Below are 20,094 nucleotides of genomic sequence, written 5' to 3' on the forward strand. Positions count from 1 at the left end.
CAATAAAATTGAAAGTCTGGATCTCTGTCTGGATGTCTATATGTCAGGGTGTTTGTGACGCACATAGCACCTAGATCGCTCGGCCGATTTTCATGAAATCCAGCACAGAATTAGTTTGTAGCATCGGGGGTGAGCACCTCGAAGCGATTTTTCGAAAATACGATTTTGTTCTTTTTTTATTCCAATTTTAAGAACATTTTACCAAGCAAATTATCATAATATGGACGAGCAAATTATCATAAAGTGGACGAGCAAATGAACATAGCAAATTGTCGAGAAATTCTATCCTCCATTATTTGTAAATATATTAAATTTTGTTGTAAAAGATACGCTAGGGCTCACTTATAAAGGATGTCTTTTTTTACTGAACGATAATTAATATTTGTTCATACTCAAGAATTTTGGAATATCAGTTTTGCGAACAACCAATCTCATTGCTCTTTAGCGAACAATCCATTCACAGACTATCTGTTTCAATTCAGCAGAAAACAAATCTCATTTCATCCGAGCAAGAAAATTTATTAATTTTAAAATTACTGTATTAAATGAAATGCTAAACGCAAGGTTTTTGAAAAATACTGAAAATTGAATCTGTAGCAAAACAGGGGCGTCCTTTACGTTTTTGTGTGAGCGAAAATTCTCAATTTGCCGAATGGAACTCCAAATTTCGCCAAATGATGATAATTTCGCCGAATAGAATACCAAATTTCGCCGAATGATGATGATTTGGCCGAAATGAATTACAAATTTCGCCAAATGATGATAATTTTGCCGGAATAGAATTCCAAATTTATTTGATTGAAAAATTTTGATTATTATTTGGCAGTTTATCTTTTTTTTTTTTTTTTTTTTTGAACTGCCAGAAGAAGAAAACCAAGGACTACAGTTGTATTTATTCGGGTATTTTTTATTTTTCCGTTTTCTTTCTTTAGAAATGATTATTGTGAGGGAAACCGTGCAAAGCCGGGCAATGCAGCTAGTATAAAAAAAAAAAAGCCTTTTCAGGGCAAAAATTTTGACAACGATCTATATTCAAATAACGACGCCGAGAGCTGCACTTTGGATTGCGGAACAAAATCTTATCAAGGAAAGGAACATACAGTAAAACCTGTAAAGTTGACCACCTTTGTAAGTTGACCACCTGCCAAAGTTGACCGCTTTTGTCAGGAACGGAATTAGTCCTATCTTATGTAATGAAGGAAAAAACCTCTATCTTGACCACTAATATACACCAGCTTTGGGTTGGAGTACTGTAAAAAACCCTATGTAAGTTGACCACTAGGCAAAAGCATTAGATTGTACTAAAATTTTCATCAGTTATGCCTCAAATAAGTAACCAGACCATTTTAGAAAAACCTATGAATATTTATGTTTCCATCGAAAAATCATTGGGCTAATGTTAAGTCCCAGAAAATGAGCCAAACTTCAATACGGAGTTATTTTGTTGAAAAGTAGATTACCATGGTTACACATGTACAAGAAAAAAATCAAATGAAGAATTTGAGTCACTTTTGACTTGTTATTAATTTTTAGGAATTGTTAATATCAAGTAAGTAGTTTTTCATAAGCAATGAGGTAATTATTTTTTTTTTTTTTTTTTTTGATCAATTCACAGAACTTTTAAATTTGTATGATACTTTATGCGTCATTCTAGTAAATAATCTCTAAAAATATTTAAACAACTTTTTTTCTTATTGTTTTAAAGTAATGTTAAATAATGAAAGTGAGTTTAAAAGATTCCAATTAGTTAAAAAATGAATGCATGTGACAAGAAATGACAAAAAAAAAAAAAATTCATTACTACCGTCTATAAGTTGACCACCTGTCTAAGTTGACCACCAAAGTACTGCACCGCAAGTGGTCAACTTACACAGGTTTCACTGTAGTAGGAAATTCGGTTCATACAAAAGAGCAGTACTCTTTTGGGAGTTTAAGAACAGGTGCATGTGAACAAAAATCTCGATGCAACAAACGCGGAAGAAGGCAAGCAATAAACGAATCTTTTGATGGAACATTGACGAGACTTTTTTTTTTTCCTATCAGCAGGAATCTTCCTTGGCAAAGTTGGTGAATGGTTTTTACTTAGCTCACAGTATGCCTTCTTTATTTCATTCACAAACTAATTCGTATTAATAAAGCAACCATTGTTTCATAAGCGCTTTTGAAAGAGTTTATTGGCGCACGAACTAATACGGGCTGAACTTTTGATGTGGCTTTACGCGTCACGAAAGATGGGGTTATAAAGTTATGACAAAAAGGCAGAAAATGCTCGAGTGACCTTAAAACGATTTCAAAAATGTTATAATACACACGGCCACTAATGTAAAGATTTAAATTCAAAAATCTGCTAACCAATTTAAAAAGGGGAGGTGGAAAAAAGACAAACCCAGCAGCACAGACAAAAGGATGGAACATTAATTTGAAATAAAAATTTTCGGGGACAAAAAAAGTTAGAATGAGGGAAGCTCCTTAAAAAATAGAGGTTACTGCAGTTGTATAAACTCTAGGTGGCAGAAACAGCGCAACGGACGTGACGTAGGGACGTGCGTCGCAGATTCTTGAGAAAGTCTGCGACTATTATTTCTTAGTTTATAGTATATTAGTCTTATTATTTTTTTTTATTAGTCTTAATATTTCTTTATTAGCCATTAGCCTTATTATTTCTTTATAATTTATTTAAACTAATGGTCAAGTCTATTATTTTTTAAAATTTTTGAACCCTGAAAAATTTAGAAGCCCCTCAAGAATCTACTTTTTTTAAAATAACTGAAATCTAGCAACATTTCACATAAAACCAATGTGTAATAAAGCCACTTAAAAAAAAAAACATTTAAAGCACATTCATTTACCATTCTAGCAAGATGTTTTAAACAATATAGTAAATAACATTAATTTGGATTAAAAAATTAATAACAATAAAAACGGTAGTACTATCGCTAAAAAAAAATTGAACAATACAAACAAAATAAGTTAAATGTAAATTTTCTTCGTTTCCCTTTTTTTAATTTGTTCTTTAGTGGAAGGAGTTTAACTCTAGAACTCTCCACTAGGGCACAGCCTTGCTTAATCTAAATTTTTGATATCGTGTGCACACTTTTTACTTATTTAAAAAAAATAGAAAATACAAAACTATCAAAGTATCTTTTATCTTCAATTTTCTCTTTTATATTTAATTAAAGTACCTTTTCATCTTTAATTTAAACTAAGAGTCAAGTGGTTTAGTCGTTTGTTTGATAAATTACTTAATTAGGCCTTTCGTACGATAAGAGGGTTACAAATTCAATAATCAAACGGCAAATCTTCCTCCAGTTCTAATATTTTGCGTAAAAAAACATAACTCCCTCATAGAAGCTTCTTATCGTTAAACATTACAGTGTGCAATTTCTGCGATAGAAATAAAGAAGAAAAAAGTTATGATACTTAAGTTTGAAATCTACAAGTAAACTAGTATGTTGTGGCCATCACGAAACTTTCTTCTATATTTTTCGTTTTTCTGATCCCTCCCCATGCTTGACGAGGAAGCAATATTCCCAACAAAAGCAAAATTACACATGCAAAAACTTGACGACCATCCCGATGTCTGAATTATTGCAAAAGCAAAGCAAAGAGCGAAAATTGAAAGTTATTTTAAAAGCCTTGCTTGAATTAATTACAAATATTTTATTTGTTAACAAACATAAGATGGCAACAGTTCAAAATTTTAAATCATGGAGATAATATTTCCGATCATTTCCATACAATTAAAATCACGAGAAATACGCAGACGACAATCTATTACGATTTATCTTTCTTATTGTTGCATTAATAAAAATATTTTTATTCGCAAAAAAAAAAAAAAATCAACACCTCTTGGAGCGATTGGCGTCAAAATTGAACCAAAGCCTGTTTACATATGGATTAACATATATTCCAAATTTCAACCAGAACGTAGCATTGCTTCTTGAGATAGGGCACTCACAATGGAAAAAAAGAACGGGCGATTGCGCTACCCCCCTTTTTAGCTGTTGACACCAAAATAAAATCAGCTCTTATACTCACTAAGGGCTACTTGTCGATAAATTTTTCTTTCATTCCGTTTATTATTTCTTGAGATACAGCAGTCACAATTGACGACAAAAAAACGTTCTATAGCTCAACCCCCCTTTGAGTTATTGACACCAAAATTGAATCAGCACCTACTCCAGTTAATGGCAACATATGGACCAAATTTTGTTTGATTCCGCCAGTTACTTCCTGAGGAATAGCAAGCACGCGTAACTCAAAAAACGTCCCATTGCTCCACCCCCCTTGGAGGAATTCGCACCAAAAACCAATGGGCACAAGTTCACATAGGGGCACATATGTGTACCAAATTTCGTTCGATTTCATGCGGTAGTTTTTGCTGTAGAGCGGCCACAAAAAACTGGTCACACACAGACGTGACACACACACATACACACACACATACATACACACATACACACACACAGACAGACAGACATTTTCCAAAAATAGTCGAAATGGACTCAGCACACCTCAAAACGTTCGAATCCGTCAAAATTCGAAATTCGAAAATTTGCACGAATCCAATACTTTCTTCTATATATTAGATATAGAAGAAAGTAAAAATGGTGGGACTCTAAGATATATCTACAGCAGAAAAAAAATAACAGATTTGTTTAAAATATGCTAAGCACTTTTCATAATGCACTCAAAAGGACAAAATAACTTTTCTGGGTCAGGAAAAACAATTTATGTATTCCTGTAGTTTTCAATTGTTCCAAAAAAATGACACCACAAACGAAAAAAAGTGCGGCTCAAGTTAAATAGAGAATTTCTCTTATCGTTATCTAGCTTTCAATCATAACTTTGAGTGTTGAAACATGATTATTTTTTTTTAATGGGAAAGTTTGGTTTGAAATGACTTGAGTCGCACTTTTCTTCGTTTGTGGTGTCATTTTCTTCGAATACTTGAAAACTACAGGAATACTTAAATTGTCCTTTCTGACCCAGAAAAGTTATTTTGTCCTTTTGTGTGCATTACAAAAAGTGCTTAGTATATTTTTAAAAATTCTGTTATTTTATTCATTTTAGTGTGAATGTATTTCAGAAATAGAATAATGTTACCATCACGAAACTGCACCTTATTTTTTTTCATGTAAATGCTCCATACTAAAAGAAAAAAAAACCTATTATACGTGCCCAAAACTTAAAGCAATTGGTACAAAATTAATCTTTGCTGTGTGCTAATTTAATTCGAACCATTTAAATATTAAAAGTTTCCCAAACTAATTTAGGTTTCACAACATATATGTTGCTCGTGATAAAGTTCCTAATGTGTCTATTTACTTAGCCCCGTAATCGACTATTGGCATAGATCAACATCACACTAGATACCAGTCTCTGGTGTGGTATTGCATAGATGAGGATAAAAATTCTACGAGAGCAATCACAGTGAATAACTTTCATGCTTTCTTCAGACAGAGTTTGCCTTCACTCAAACTTTTCCTTATGAATACTATTATTATTATTGCTGTAAGGCAATGAAGTTTTGTAACAATGGGTTTTATAATTAATCATTTAATGGGGACATAACGTGAAATTTACTGTTTTCTATCCTAACAGAAATAATAATTTTATTTTAGAATTTTTAATTTTTTAGCTTTAAGTTGCAGGCTAAGATTAACGGAATCATTTAGTGAAATCCCGAAGTTTCTAAGTGGTCTAGTTGCTGAGATATAAGCAAAAGCAGTCCTCAGAATTTCCGTGACAAACATACCAAGTATATTAAAAGTGCTTAATAACTTAAAAAGTAATAACTACAAGCATATTAAAACTATTGCTCAATCAATTTCTAAAAACGAGGCATTTTTAAGCACATTATATTTATTTATTCCTGGAGTCGGAGAGTTGGATGATTTTGGAATAAAGGAGTCGAAGGTTTAAAATTAAAAGAGTCGGAGTCGATCATTTTCCATCAAACTCCGCAACTCTGCTTTTGTGCTTTGTTTCCGGAGTTTAATCGTGACATATTCAAATGAAAGGATTTTTGCCGTGTTAAGCACAAAAGTCGTATCTGCACTTTTTGTCAAAATTGAGTTATTATCACCAGGTGGTTCTTTGTCACATATTATACCCAAGTACAATATTTAATGGACGTTTGTCGATGGGAAATATTTTTTAAAAAATTCTGAAAAAGCTTCATATGAATCAAATACATGGAGGCACACAACTTTAAAGGATAAATTCTCATTTTGAACCCAGCTGCAGATACCACTTTTGCGCTTAGCACGGCAGATTAGTGCTCTGTAAGAATTATTAGAAACAACAAAAATATAAAATGAAAAACAACAGTGTTTCATTGCACTAAACTTGCAGACTGCTGTAATCTGCAAGTTTTGTGCAATAAAAGGTTGTTGTTTTTAATTTTACTTTTCTACTCAAAGGTCTACTTATTTCTAACTAAAAATATTTTTGAAAGTTTTCTTAAAGAGTTAATGAAAATTAAGTTAAGTCAAGTAAAACCCCCTTGTTCTAATCTGCGCTGCGTGCAAGCGACAGGAGCGCCCCGATGGGAAGTGGCTGTAACTTTCCAAAAATTCTTATTTGGTAAATTTTGTCTGACGATTTGGAAAAATTATCATCTTTTGGCAAAATTTGGAGTTCCACTCGGCAAATTGAAAATTTCCACTCTCCCAAAAAATTAAGCTGGGGGTTGATTGATTGAGTCTGGCAACCCCTGCCAGGGTTGCAGACATCCCGGATTTCAAGGGACAGTCCCGTATTTTGAAAAATTGTCCCGCTTCCCGGGGAACTTCCATACGGGACAGCTAAAGTCCCGTATTCTAGCTGATGAAAACATTTTATAGAAAGAGAACATTATTTTAAGGGGGAAAAAATGAAATAATGAGAAATAAGAAAATCATGTGGCAAAAAACGCAAAAATTGTTTTCGTTTTGATTTGGTTTGTATTTGCTCATTGACTAATCCTCGTATATATAATAGCGAATGATCAAGTAACGCTCCTGACGTCATCAACAATGAAACTCGCTCCACGGCATGAATTTGATAATATGTTTGGGTAGTGTTTGACATGAAAGGGAAATGCTTTATTTTGACAAGGCTGAACTCGATCCGGTCACTTAATTGTTTTACTAGTAATATTGTCATTTGAGGAGAATGAAGAAACGAAAAAGGAGTCATCAATGAACGCTATCTACTGGAGTTTAGGGTTCATCCACTGAAGTTTGAGTTAACATTTCAACTATCAAAATAATATCAAACAGTTAATGGCTTCGTTTAAATGTTGAAGCCATTTTCACCCGTCATACCTTGACCGGCGATTTTCTTGTGTTGGAAATATATCTGCGCATGCGTCGTCAACCGCAATGAAAACGATTTTTATACTTTGATAGGCGACATTAAATGCTTTGCTGTGATTGAATTTTTCAGATTTATCATGAATAGACGACCCAAGAATGCCTCCACCCCTTTTCACTCCTAGAAACCTGTCCTGTATTTACTTTTCTTAAATCTGCAACCCTGCCCTGGACTTATATGCAACATTTTTAGCATGTAAACATTACAAAACCTTTCAACACAAAAATCTTACTCTTTTGGGTTTTCACTTTACCAATTAAAGGTCAACGGGCATTTGATAACGATACAGTTACCGGCGAAATGATTGAAAAGTGCTATTTTGAATGAAAATATTAGGAGGCATGAATTATTTCCAATTTCACGTTAAAATTCCGTGATAATATTTTTTTTAAAAAAGGTATTGTTTGAAAGAAGAAAGTGTAAGTTTTCTGTTTGCATGAATTTTTTCAATCTTAACAATGTTTCAAGTATCCCATAAGTTTGGATGATCATTCCCCGACTTCAAGTGGATTGCAGCTGAGGTTTAAAATGCTTCATCTCAATAAGCTGTCACGTTCTATTAAGATATTGTAGCCAGAATATGAGAGAATGCCTTTTTTTTTTTTTCGTGAACATGAAGGCGAGCACAGAACTGACCCCGTTGACCCGACGCGACGGCTTGGTTTTCTTCCGGTTTCGAGTGGTGCTTTTCGCGACTTTAACCTTTTGACTTCCTCCTATGAAAGGCTAGAGTTCTATAGCGGCTTTTATAACCGGTGTTCATATTTTGCTTTGCCCAGTTTCTGAAAATAGCATCGCTCGAACGTTGCTTTTTTTTTTTTTGTATCTATGACCTTGAGTCGGTTAGAAACGTAGGCACATCCTTGTTTTTAAATTAATTCAATTTTATTTTAATTTTCACTCCATTTTGCATGGGTGTGATATTGCCACATATACTTTCACTTTACTCCCTGAATTTTAAAACTTAGGCTTTTGCATATTCGAGTACAAGAAACCATTACGCATCACAAAATGAAATACCAACTTTGTAAAAAAAAAAAAATCGTACTCGAAAAATTGTGATTTGTCTGTGTTGAAAATGTGACCGTACTTATAGGCTTGCTAGATGTCCCGGTTTTCAGGGAAAATCCCGGTGTCCCGGTCGGTTTACTTTAGGTCCCGGAAAACGATAAATTTGATTAGATAACCAAAAAAAAGTCTAAAAAATATTAACTGTGAAGGATTATTTTCAATAATTACTTTGTCATTTGAAACATAGACTTATAAAATTAATATTGAATCAGCTTGTGAGGATTTTTACAACAACATTAAACCCGAAACAGACTTTTCAAAAAAAGTCCTAGCGAATGAAAAATACATGTAAATATTCAGTAAATTACCGCCCAATAGCCAGGGCTAAAGCAGAAATACATGAAATACACCGCCAGCTCAGTCATTTCCAGCCGAGGACTGCAGTTTCGTGCTTATTAGCACTCATCAGCCCGGCATAGGAAAGTGACTGAGCTGGAGATGGAAAACCTCTTAAGGAAGCCAAGAGTGCCAAACAAACTGGTAGACTGCAGTCCTCGGCTGGAAATGACTGAGCTGGCGGTGTATTTCATGTATTTCTGCTTTAGCCCTGGCTATTGGGCGGTAATTTACTGAATATACCATGCCTTGCCTTCAATATTCGAGTTGAACCTAACCATTGTTTCGGTCACTCGTCTTGTCTGCGCTAATTCTATATTAGCTACCAGTTTGTTTGGCACTCTTGGCTTCCTTAAGAGGTTTTCCATCTCCAGCTCAGTCACTTTCCTATGCCGGGCTGATGAGTGCTAATAAGCACGAAACTGCAGTCCTCGGCTGAAAATGACTGAGCTGGCGGTGTATTTCATGTAAATATTGTTCAAGTTTTTATTCCTCATTCAAAGTATTTCTTCTTACTAAAGTAAGCAATAAATATTAACCTGTAAAAAATAAAATGTTTAAATTTATCTGCTTGTGTCATTTATTATTACCCCTGGTTTAGGCTCATAATAAATATTTATTCATAGCATTGAGAATGAACTACCCTCTAAAATACGCTAAGAACCAACCAGGGGTGTGTTCCCTTAAGGGGTGTCTGTAATCTGAAATTTCCAAATATTTTGGGCTGACAACACATTTTAAAGCAGAAAAATTGTTAGAAAAAAAAGAAAAGAAAACTTTTAAAATGTTTCTTTTTAATAATTTCTGTTTGCATGTTGCAAAATTTTTTACGGGGGGAGGGGGTCGAGTTCCTTATAGTTTCTGAAAATTTCACACTGTCTTCAGGAAATTCTACTTAAGTCCACTATCACCTTCACCCCCTGGTTTCCTTTCGAATACACGCGACGGGAGGGGGGGGGTGTATTCTGGTGTCCCGGTTGGACATTTCAGAAATCTGGCAAGCCTACTGTCATGCCAGCAACACGCACAAATCATTGTTTTGTAAAAACAAGAAAACTTCTTAGATAGTTAATACTTTACCAATGAAGGGATGCCCCCCCCCCCCACGAGCGAGGGCGCATCCCCCTAAATGTCGTGAAGACTCCCCACAAGCGAGAGCATTCCCCCTCAAATAAGAAATATACCTCTCGAAACCCACCCCATTAAAGTTTTAATGGCAGAATGACCCCCCCCCCCCTCCTCTAAGGTGGGCACCCCTGCCTCGGGGGCGCCCCAATGGGAGGTCACTGTGACCTCCCATTTCCACAAAAATTTCCTTATCCGGCAAATTTTGTCTGACGATTCGGCAAATGTGAAGAATGTATTACAATAATACAAATGCCTGATATATCTTTTTCATTAGATAACGGTGTTTGAGCATGCTTGGATTTTATCATTTGGTAAAATTCAGAGTTACATTCAGGTAAATTACGAAATTTTCCCTTCTAAAAATTTTAGAAACTAAGAACCCTTCTTTATATTTTGAGTACCTTTAAAGTTTCGGGATCCCTTGGTTGGAAAACGATGATATAAAAAAACAAAATGGATTTATTTTCGATTTAAAAAAAATCATAGCTTGGATTCAAAAATAAACCTACTATTCTTATATTTTCCAAAGATACAATGCATTTCCTGAAACACTTGAGAAAAGTTCACGGTGAAATGCTTCATAAGAAGAGTTAGTTGCAATAAAAGCGGAATAAAAGAAAGAGGTTAGTACTGCATTGTAAAGACGGAGCTAAGAACAGAGGATTTGAAAGTTCGGGTAGGCAAAGCATGAGATTAACTTGACGATTGTGTTGAATCCAAGTGACCCAGTTCTTGTCTCGAAGAAAAAAAGAAAAACCGTCTAGGAGGCCAAGTAAAGCTATTAGTTGACTTCTTGACTACACATTTGAACCGAAGTTGATACAATTAGCTAGTCAGGTTTGCCGGGAAACTAGTTTAATTTTGTTTTAAAACCCAGGTGAAAAAAAAATTATATTAATTTGAATTTTCGGCATCTTGAATTCAAATTATGTTCCTCGCAATCACGAGCGTGTGTGTGTATGAATGCGCGTGTGTGTTTGTGTAGGCGAATGTGTGTGCGCTTGTGGAGGCGCATGTGTGTGGGTGCGCGTGTGTATGTATGCATGTGTGTGCGTGTTGCAGTGCTGTGTGTATACGCGCGAGTGTGTGTGTAGGCGTTCGTGCGTGTGTATGTAGGCATATGTGTTTGTATCTGTGTGCAGGCATGAATGTGTGTATGTGTGTGTAGGAGTGTGTGTTTGTGTCTGTGCGCAGGCATGAGTGTGTAGGTGTGTGAGTGTATGCGTGTGTGTGTAGGATATGGATGCAACCTGGAGACGGTTTTCGCTAGAGGAGCAGCATCGTGAGGAGCCGGTCGACGGTGATGCTGCAGAGGGTGCTGGCGGGAAAATAAAATGATAGCACATCAAAACAGTCAAAAGCAATAAGCAATCGTGATTGCTCAAAAAAAAAATAAATAAATAAAAGAACACTTTTTTTTTTTTTTTTTGAGAGAGAGAGAGAAAGGGAAGAAGGACTTTAATGGCAACCGTCCGCATTCTATACAATACTTAGACATTGTATAAGATTCCGGACGTTTTTAGACCAGAGGTATAAAATACGAGAGCTATTACTAGCTGGGCCGCCTAGAGCCAAGGCCGATCCCTTGTCAGTTTGGATACTGGGCCCCCTACCTCCATAAAACTAATAAAATTTATACTTCTCAGATTCCGAGTCCGGCCCTTCTAAGGGCCAGCCTTAGTTTCCGACTAGGTATACATTGCCTCTCGTCGGCCCTGATTACTAAAGCCTGGATTATAGACACTAAAAAATCTTTATGCATACAACTACGCAATAAGCTATTTGAAAACAACTTTCAAAACTCAAACTCTAAATGTATTGTATTACATAAATCTTTTCGAATTCATGATTTTGCAAATATTATTGTATTAAGGTGAAAGGGTAAATTTCAGCGAAAAGGAGTTCGTGGTCTTTAATAAGCCCCGAAAGCTCACAAGGATGGTACTTTTCCGTTATAGGTATGTCAAAGTTCATTTTCTACATTTATCGTCAAACCGGTCAAAACAAAGCACTCGACAAACGTTGCTCAAATCAATATTACTGGAATTAAAAATTTAATGTTCAATTTTTTTAATAAAGCATTCCGTTATAAAAGACTAATAGTTACATTAAACTGAAAAAATAATGAACTAAGCCTTTAAGTATATAAAATTTGGATCTGTCAGAAGATCTATGGAACTGTTGGATCTGTTTTAGACTTGATTGAAATTTATTTCCTAAGGCTATTTTTGAATAAGTGTTAGGTCTGTTTTAGCTTTGCAATTTCACTTTGACATTCACAGGCCTTATGAACTTGAGAGCTGGGCTGTGGAGGCGGAGAGAAAATGATCTACTACGACTTTCGGAATTTTATAGCTTTCGACTCCGAACTCTGATTCCTTTACTTTAAAATCAATCCGATTCCACAAGCACTGGCACTTACTTTTCTCCGAGAACTCTTCTCCGTTGAACCAAAGTCCCCAAAACGCAGTTTTAAACTATCTTTGGTTAGCTTACTCATGACCCACCCCGAGTCCGCGGTTGTGTTCTTAACACATAAATGATCTGGAATTTGTCTTATATGAAAATATTAACCGCAAAACAAAACAAAGTACCCAGGTAAGTTCCTACCATGCAAGTTAAGCCCTGAAAGTCAGGGCTGTGGAGTTGGAATGATTTTGGGAAGTTAAGGTCCGGAGTCGAAAACTTTAAAATAAGATTAAGAGCAGGCCCGTCATTTCAAAGTTTTCCAGGAAGAGAAGGCAAAGGAACTCAATGCATTTTGAAGAAAAAAAACATCAAAATACAATCAAAAATGCATAATTACATTATATTTTCAAAATCCAGGGGACGGGGTCAATTGACCTGATTGCCCAAATGACGGGCCTGAGTCAGAGTCTGTCCTTTTTCCTCCGAATCCTTAGATCAGCTTAAGTTGCGGAGTAAAAGTCCTGGAGTTGGAATGATTTGGGGGTAAAGGAGTCGGAGTCGAAGCAAGGATGGATCCAGAAGTTTTTCAAGGGAGGGGCGACTGATTTTTATTGCTTACTTTTTACTAGGTGTACTGATTTTAAAATATTGATCACAAAGGTTTTGGACTTACATTCCAAAACAGCTCCGAGACATGGTTTCAAACCTGAACCTCCCTTCTCCCAACATGAATGATACTCGTCTAAATTTGCGTTTTTTGAACTTCATTTTCGAAAAATTACAGGTGGAGAGACCCTCCAGAGAGGGGTGATCGCCCCCATTGCCCCCTCCCTTGTATCCGTCATTGAATCGAAGGTTCTAAAATGTCAGGAGTCATTTTCTCTTCGACTCCGCAGCCCCTGCTGAAAACTAAAAAGTTCCAGAACAAGAAAGAACAAACCATACTTGTTGAATTACGTCATTTCTAGCTTGCTTTCGGTTAGCTCGCAAGTACTCATTATTTTTTATCACTCTGTCATTCGAAACACTCGTAGACACTGTTGCCACTGCGTCTTGCCTTCCCATATTCCACGGCTTTTTAAGCACACGCCCTCTCACCATTTCGTAATTATTCGGAAAGCACAAAAAGCCCGATTTGACCTCTAAACGTGGCTAATGCGTTTCCTGTTCTTGTCTGCGTATTGTCACTAACAAGGGGCAATTAGAGAACAGTTTTTATGACTCTTGTCTTATCCAGCGATCGAGACTTCGAAGTTCAGCTTTTTCTGACGCACTTCGAGAAGATCTTGAGTGCTTTCTAGTGATGAGCATAATAGAGCTCTCACAATCGAATCACTCGATTATTCAACATTATTCGAGAACTCGATTATCACGAGTTTTCGATTATCACAATTCGAACTCCCGATTGATGCATCTCGAGTACTCGATTATTACAACTCGAACTCCCGATTAATGCATCTCGAGTACTCTATTATTACAACTCGAATTCTCGATTAACGCATCTCGAGTACTCTATTATTACAACTCGAATTCTCGATTATCACATCCAGAGATCTCGATTCAAAATAATCGAGAAGTCAATCACTCAAAATCTCGTTTTGAAAGTTCTTGATTGTCAATCGCTCGAGTTCTCGATTTCGAAAGATCTCGATTATCAATCGATCGAGTTCTCGGTTTCGAAAGATCTCGATTGTTAATCACTCGATTATGAAAAGTACTCGATTACTGAGATCTCGATTATCAAAAAAACTCGATTATGCCCATCACTATAGTGCTTCCAGTGGAAACTAATATCCTCACTTTATCCCATCAATGTACTAAATTTCTTTTTATTAATCAGAACAAATGAGTTTATATCGCAGGAAATAAATATGTAAAAGAATGCGGTTGTTTCCTTTTGTCAAAAGTTCTACTTTTAGTCACTGAAATTGATAAGATAAGCAAAAAAATAATAATAACATGGAGCCAGAAAAATCTTTTATTTTCCCAACAGTTATTTTTATTTAACTTTTTGAAAAAGACCTAAGTAAAAAAAGTAACTGTCTGATTTTTAAATAAGGCGTGGTCTTTATGATGTCACAATGTTGTACTTTGGCGCGCTACTCCTTTGACGTGCTAAATGTTTACGATTTGCTGTCAACCGCGTTGCCAGGACATGATAATTTACGCTGTGTGCTAATAGCATCAGTGAATGGCATTTCATCACTTGTGATGCATGTGCAGAAGCGTAAAAAAATGAATTTCAATCTGCGCACCGATTAAAATAATTGTTAAAATATATTAATCATTGTCAAATTATTTAAAAAATTATTACATCCTATGTTTTTAAGTGGACGCCGGTTAACTGAATCAGTGGTTAATTGAATCAGGCGCTCTAATGAATCAAATCGACAAAAACAGAACAGAATCCAGATTTATTGAACTTGCCGCTTTAATGAATCAAAACTCCTTAGAACAAACGTGATTTATATAAGCCGCGGCAACTGTAGTGTAAATTTGGCAAGTTTCATGAATAGAGGGGGGCCCGGCTTGGCTCTCGGCGGCCCTGGGAGTCGGTGATTTTGAGGTGAAGAAGTCGGAAGTCGGGAATAGAAGGCTTTTTAATTTCAAGAGTCGGAGTCTGCTATTTTCCCTCAGAGTCCGCAACGCAACTCTTCTAGTGCTACGGAAGCCGGAGTCAGACTGATTTTGGGTTCAAGGATTCGGAGTCTGAAGTTCTAAAATTCCAGGAGTAGGAGTCGGTCCTTTTCCCTCCGACTCCACATCCCTGTATCTCTCGCATTTGAGCTCGGAAATACGCCTCGAAAATTTTCTCAAATGCATTTTTAGGCTTTGTATTTTAAATAAAAATTTATCGTCGTGGAAAAGGGAAATAAAACCAATAGGAATTTAAAAATTACGTTAAAATGTTTTGATTTTTTAAAAATTCTTTTAAACTAGATGTCAAACACTATAAGTCAGGGGTTCTCAAACTGTGGGTCGCGGGATGTGTCCAGGGGTGGGGGCTCGCGAGATGTGGAAGAAAATTTTCAGGAAAATTAATTTAGTGCTGTGTTTTTATTTAAAAAAAATAGTACAAATAAATCTTTTAATACACATACAAATTGGTTTTCGCGTTCTTTTAGTCAATGATATACATGAGCTTGTTTGGAGTTAACCAGTTTTTTAATATCTGGAATGAGTCTACTGTCTCTTAGTATAAAATAATTCAAGAGACAAAAATTCATGTTTATTTTACTAGTTAGTTGTGTTCTAAGGATAAAACTTAACCATTTGTGTAGTTTTTAGTTATTGATTTACGGTTTAGAAAGAGTTAAAACTTCAGAGGGTCGATAAAGTACTTAGTCTGAAAGTTTGGGAACCCCTGTTTAAGTCAACGAAATAACATATTTTTCTCCTTCTTATAACTCTGACAACAGCTGATATGGATTGAAATTAATTTAAATAAAAAGTTAATGAAGTTTTGAAATTTATTTTTAAAAGAGACTTTACAAGCTGGAAGAATAAATTACTGAATAATTCATAGCACACATGTAGAAAGAAGAAAGTTCCATGATGGCCATAACACAATAATACAGAATGTTGGAAAAATTGAAAGTGGCAAGCATTTTTTTTTTCTCCGGACAGTGGCAGTCTACAGCAAAAAGGTGGCCACCTCTGGGTTTGTACCAAAAGAAAAAAAAAAAATGCAGCAGAGAAGTCCAATTATCCGAATTTTTCTACTATCCGAACCCTTGATTATCCGTATTACTTTTAACATTTCGATTTGCTAAATAATGATTATCTCAACGAGCAGTTCCTTCCGCGAAACTAGTTAAACAGTTTATTATGACAGATACTCAGCAAGCAGTGACTTTCATTTAAACTACGGTGTATACATACTGTGTACATACTTGTAAGTACGCTTAACAAGTAAACCTATTGCCCTTTCATTTGATTAATTAAAATCTTGTCGGGACATTAAACGAAAAAGTCCACCCTTTGTCCCGCACGTGACAGTTCATATCCTCATGTTTCTAATAGTCAATGATCGAGTAACTAGCGAGTTTCAACAATGAAACTCGCGCCACGGCATGATCATTTGATAATATGTTTTGGCAATGTTTAACGTGCAGGGAAAGGCTTTATTGTGACAAGGCTGAACTGGATCCGGTCACTTAACTGTTTTACTGGTAAGACTGTCATTTCAGGGGAATGAAGAAACGAAAACAATTAAAGCTATCTACTGGAGTTTAGGGTTAATCCACTGGTGTTAGGGTTAAAATTTCAAACGATCAAAATATCACCAAACAGGCAATGTCTTCGTTTAAATGTAGAAGCAATTTTTACCCGTCATACCTTCACTGGCGGTTTTCTAGTACTCCATTAAAAAGTAATTATTTTAAAGGGTAATGTCAAACATTTTTGCTCTGGAAACAAATGTTTTTAAGTTGTTACGCAGAAAAAATTTGTTCATTAATATTCTAAAGTATTATTTTTAATGAAATAGATGAGGCGTCACGTGCGGGACAAAGTGACCGTTTTCCGTGAATGGCCCTTTCTTTAAAAATAGAGTTGTTTAATCCCATTTTAAACATGCATTCGATAATTAAAATGGTTCCTTTCTTTGGACAAAATCCGATAATCCGATTTCTTTAGTATCCAAATGAGGCCTGGTGCCAATTTATTTGAATAATTAGAAATCTACTTTATTTGGAACGTCATTCAAAAAAAATAAATAAATAAATAAATAAAATAAACATTCCTTTTACAAATCCAAAGATGACAACCAAACTGTGACACAGCCGACTATTAGCATAAAAATTCCTCTCCATGAAGAAAAAGCGCAAGGAATTTTCATATATATGGATGGACCTTCCTTATTACTTTGAATTGCGAAATGTGCAATGTACATGCTTTACGCATATTTGCCTAACATAAGGAAACGGTTAAAGTAATATTTAGTGTATCATGGAACAGGAAACGGCTCCTACCACGCAAATTTTAACACTGGCTTTGCAATTCGGCGATAAACCGCCCCAGGAAACTAGGCCACAGTAATTTATCGTAATTTTTTATTCAGTAAGCGGAGTCAAAAAGCGTCGAAACATAAAAAAATCCGTTATTTTTATTTTTGAGTTTCAAAGTACAATAACTGCAGCTTTCATGAATCACGTTGATTCCGCTGAAAAAGGATGCAAAAACCTGATGTGGACACAACATGACTTTTTTGAATGCCAGTCAACTATTTGTTTTTGTTTTGTTTTTTTAAATAAAATATATATATATATATATATATATATATATTTTTTTTTTTTTTTTATTATCTAAAGACTATTTCCGGAAACTTGGTTCGCCCTAAAAGGTCGGAAATAAAATAAGTATGTGATTTCTTGATGATAACACTCAAAAATTGCAGTCAATTTTAATATTTTTATGTTATAAATGGCACTCATTACACCTATTACAAAATACTTTTTATTGTAAGAACTCGAATGGTGCCTATCAACATTCTAAAGGGTGATTCAGTTTCTAATCACAATGGGGGAGCAATAATAACAACCAAAACCAAATAAATATTGCAGACGATAAATAAGTTAATTAAAAGTAGATAAGTATAAAAAAACTGCCAGGCAATAAATAAATTAACTAACAGCGGTTAAATGTTCATTGTACTTAAATATCTGATTTTTTTAATTAATTTATTTTATTAGTATCAACAGTAAGCTTTAATTTTCTGGGTATAATAATTCTGGCAATAATCCCTGGGGGAAAAGGAAAAATAAAGTTTTTTTCTTATAAAATATTTTCTATTTGACTGAAAATAAATGAGTAAATAAAGGAATATGAATGAATAAATGAAAAAAAAAATGAAACAATAAACGAATAAATAAATAAAGTATATTGAATGGATAATAAAATGAATGAATAAGTAAGGGAATTATTAGATGAAAACATTTAAATGAAATAATTGATAAGTGAATAAGTAAGTGACTTGATACCGGATTGAATAAGCAAATAAAATGAACTATTTCACGTTGCCCCCCACATGCATTTGACAAACTGTACAAAGCATGTAAAATATAAATAAGCTTAATATTGTTAAAGGTTCCGGTGCGACTTCAACTTTCTTAAAATGAAGACACAGTTCTTGAGAACACACAGGAGATTTATTTACACTATGTACAGGAAAGATCGTTAACAACTGCTAAATTAATCATCAGCAATTAAGCAAATATCAATCAACACCGTAAACTCAACGGTTACACACGTATTTACTTCCAAATACGAAAACAACACAGCGAAATGCCTCGCAATAAACAGAGCTAATACACTCTCAGTACAAATTCTCAATCGAAACTCACTGTTTATCATGCGGGACCGCTATTTTATAGACATCGAAAGAGAACTCTCAAATATTCCACAAGATTCCCGAAAATCGTAGACCGTTATTTTATTTCTTTCCATTCACAAATTTTATCATTCAGAAATGAGGGGAACGTATACTTCAGCCGAATGTAGGGGGGCTGTATATTCATTACAAGAAACTATTTACAGGTCACGTTGCTACAATAATTTTAGATGAAAGATAATGGAATAAACGCCCAAATTTAGCTATATTACGACAAATTAATCACAAAAATAATTACTATTTACAGAATTTGTAACAATATTAAATAAATAAATACTGCACCGAATATTCGTAGGTCTCAAGTAATATTTAAATGCTAATAACCAGAACTTAATCATTTAATAATAACAAAAATATTTTTTGACATACAACAAAATATTACTATATGAGTATCATTTTTTAAAAATTGCTTGTATTATGAAATTCTTCAATTTTCAGTGGTGATTTTTCCTTGACTGGAATCGACTTTTTGTGTTACTACATAGTTAAAATATTACTAGATAGGTGGCGCTAAAAGCAAAGTAAATATTTCGCCATTTAACTTTGCCCCACACCCGTCTACTTGTACAGTCGGATCCCGATTTAACAAAACTAACGAATTTTGCGATTAGCGAATTTTTCTTTTTCCCCGACTAAAATGAAGGTAAAAACCTCTATTCACCGAATAATAGACCCCGAATTAACGAATTATTTTAACAGCCGAAAAAAAAATTCTTTTGTTAATTTGAGTTTGGAAATATTGGATTGTTTTCCAAATGATATATCCAGCTTGTTTGAAGCAGAAAAACATTTTTCTTGGAATCAACAACTTTCGACGAGCGAGGGGGTAACCAATGAAAATCGATTCTGATGCAGAAAGTGATATGAAACTCCTATTAAAACTTACTTTTTTCTAATGCTTTACTTGGCCTGAAAACTGTAAAATCATATCTCATGGAGCAGGCGGCATATGACACAGTATTTTTTTCTCTCTATGAAGTCGAAAGAGAGCTATTTCGAGTCAAGTATCAAAGAAATTGTCAAACATATATTACAGTAAAACCTGTAAAGTTGACCACCTTTGTAAGTTGACCACCCGTCTATGTTGACCGCTTTTGTCAGGAATGGAATTATTCCTATCTTATATAATGAAAGAAAACCTCTGTAACTTGACCACCTCTCTATCTTGACCACCTGTCTATCTTGACCACTAATGAACCCCAAGTTTGGTTTGGAGTATTGTAAAAAACCCTTTGTAAGTTGACCACTTGGTTTATTTTTAAAAATTTTATTCAACAAATTATTATTTTTATTATTTTTTTTATAGCTTTCCAAGAATATTTTTGATGCCAGACCAGCATTTTACCATAACTAAACCTCCTTTTGAGTTTAACCACATGGGAAAACTACTAAGAACCCTT

The sequence above is a fragment of the Uloborus diversus genome, chromosome 5 (genome assembly GCF_026930045.1).
Source record: "Uloborus diversus isolate 005 chromosome 5, Udiv.v.3.1, whole genome shotgun sequence".
NCBI lineage: Eukaryota > Metazoa > Arthropoda > Arachnida > Araneae > Uloboridae > Uloborus > Uloborus diversus.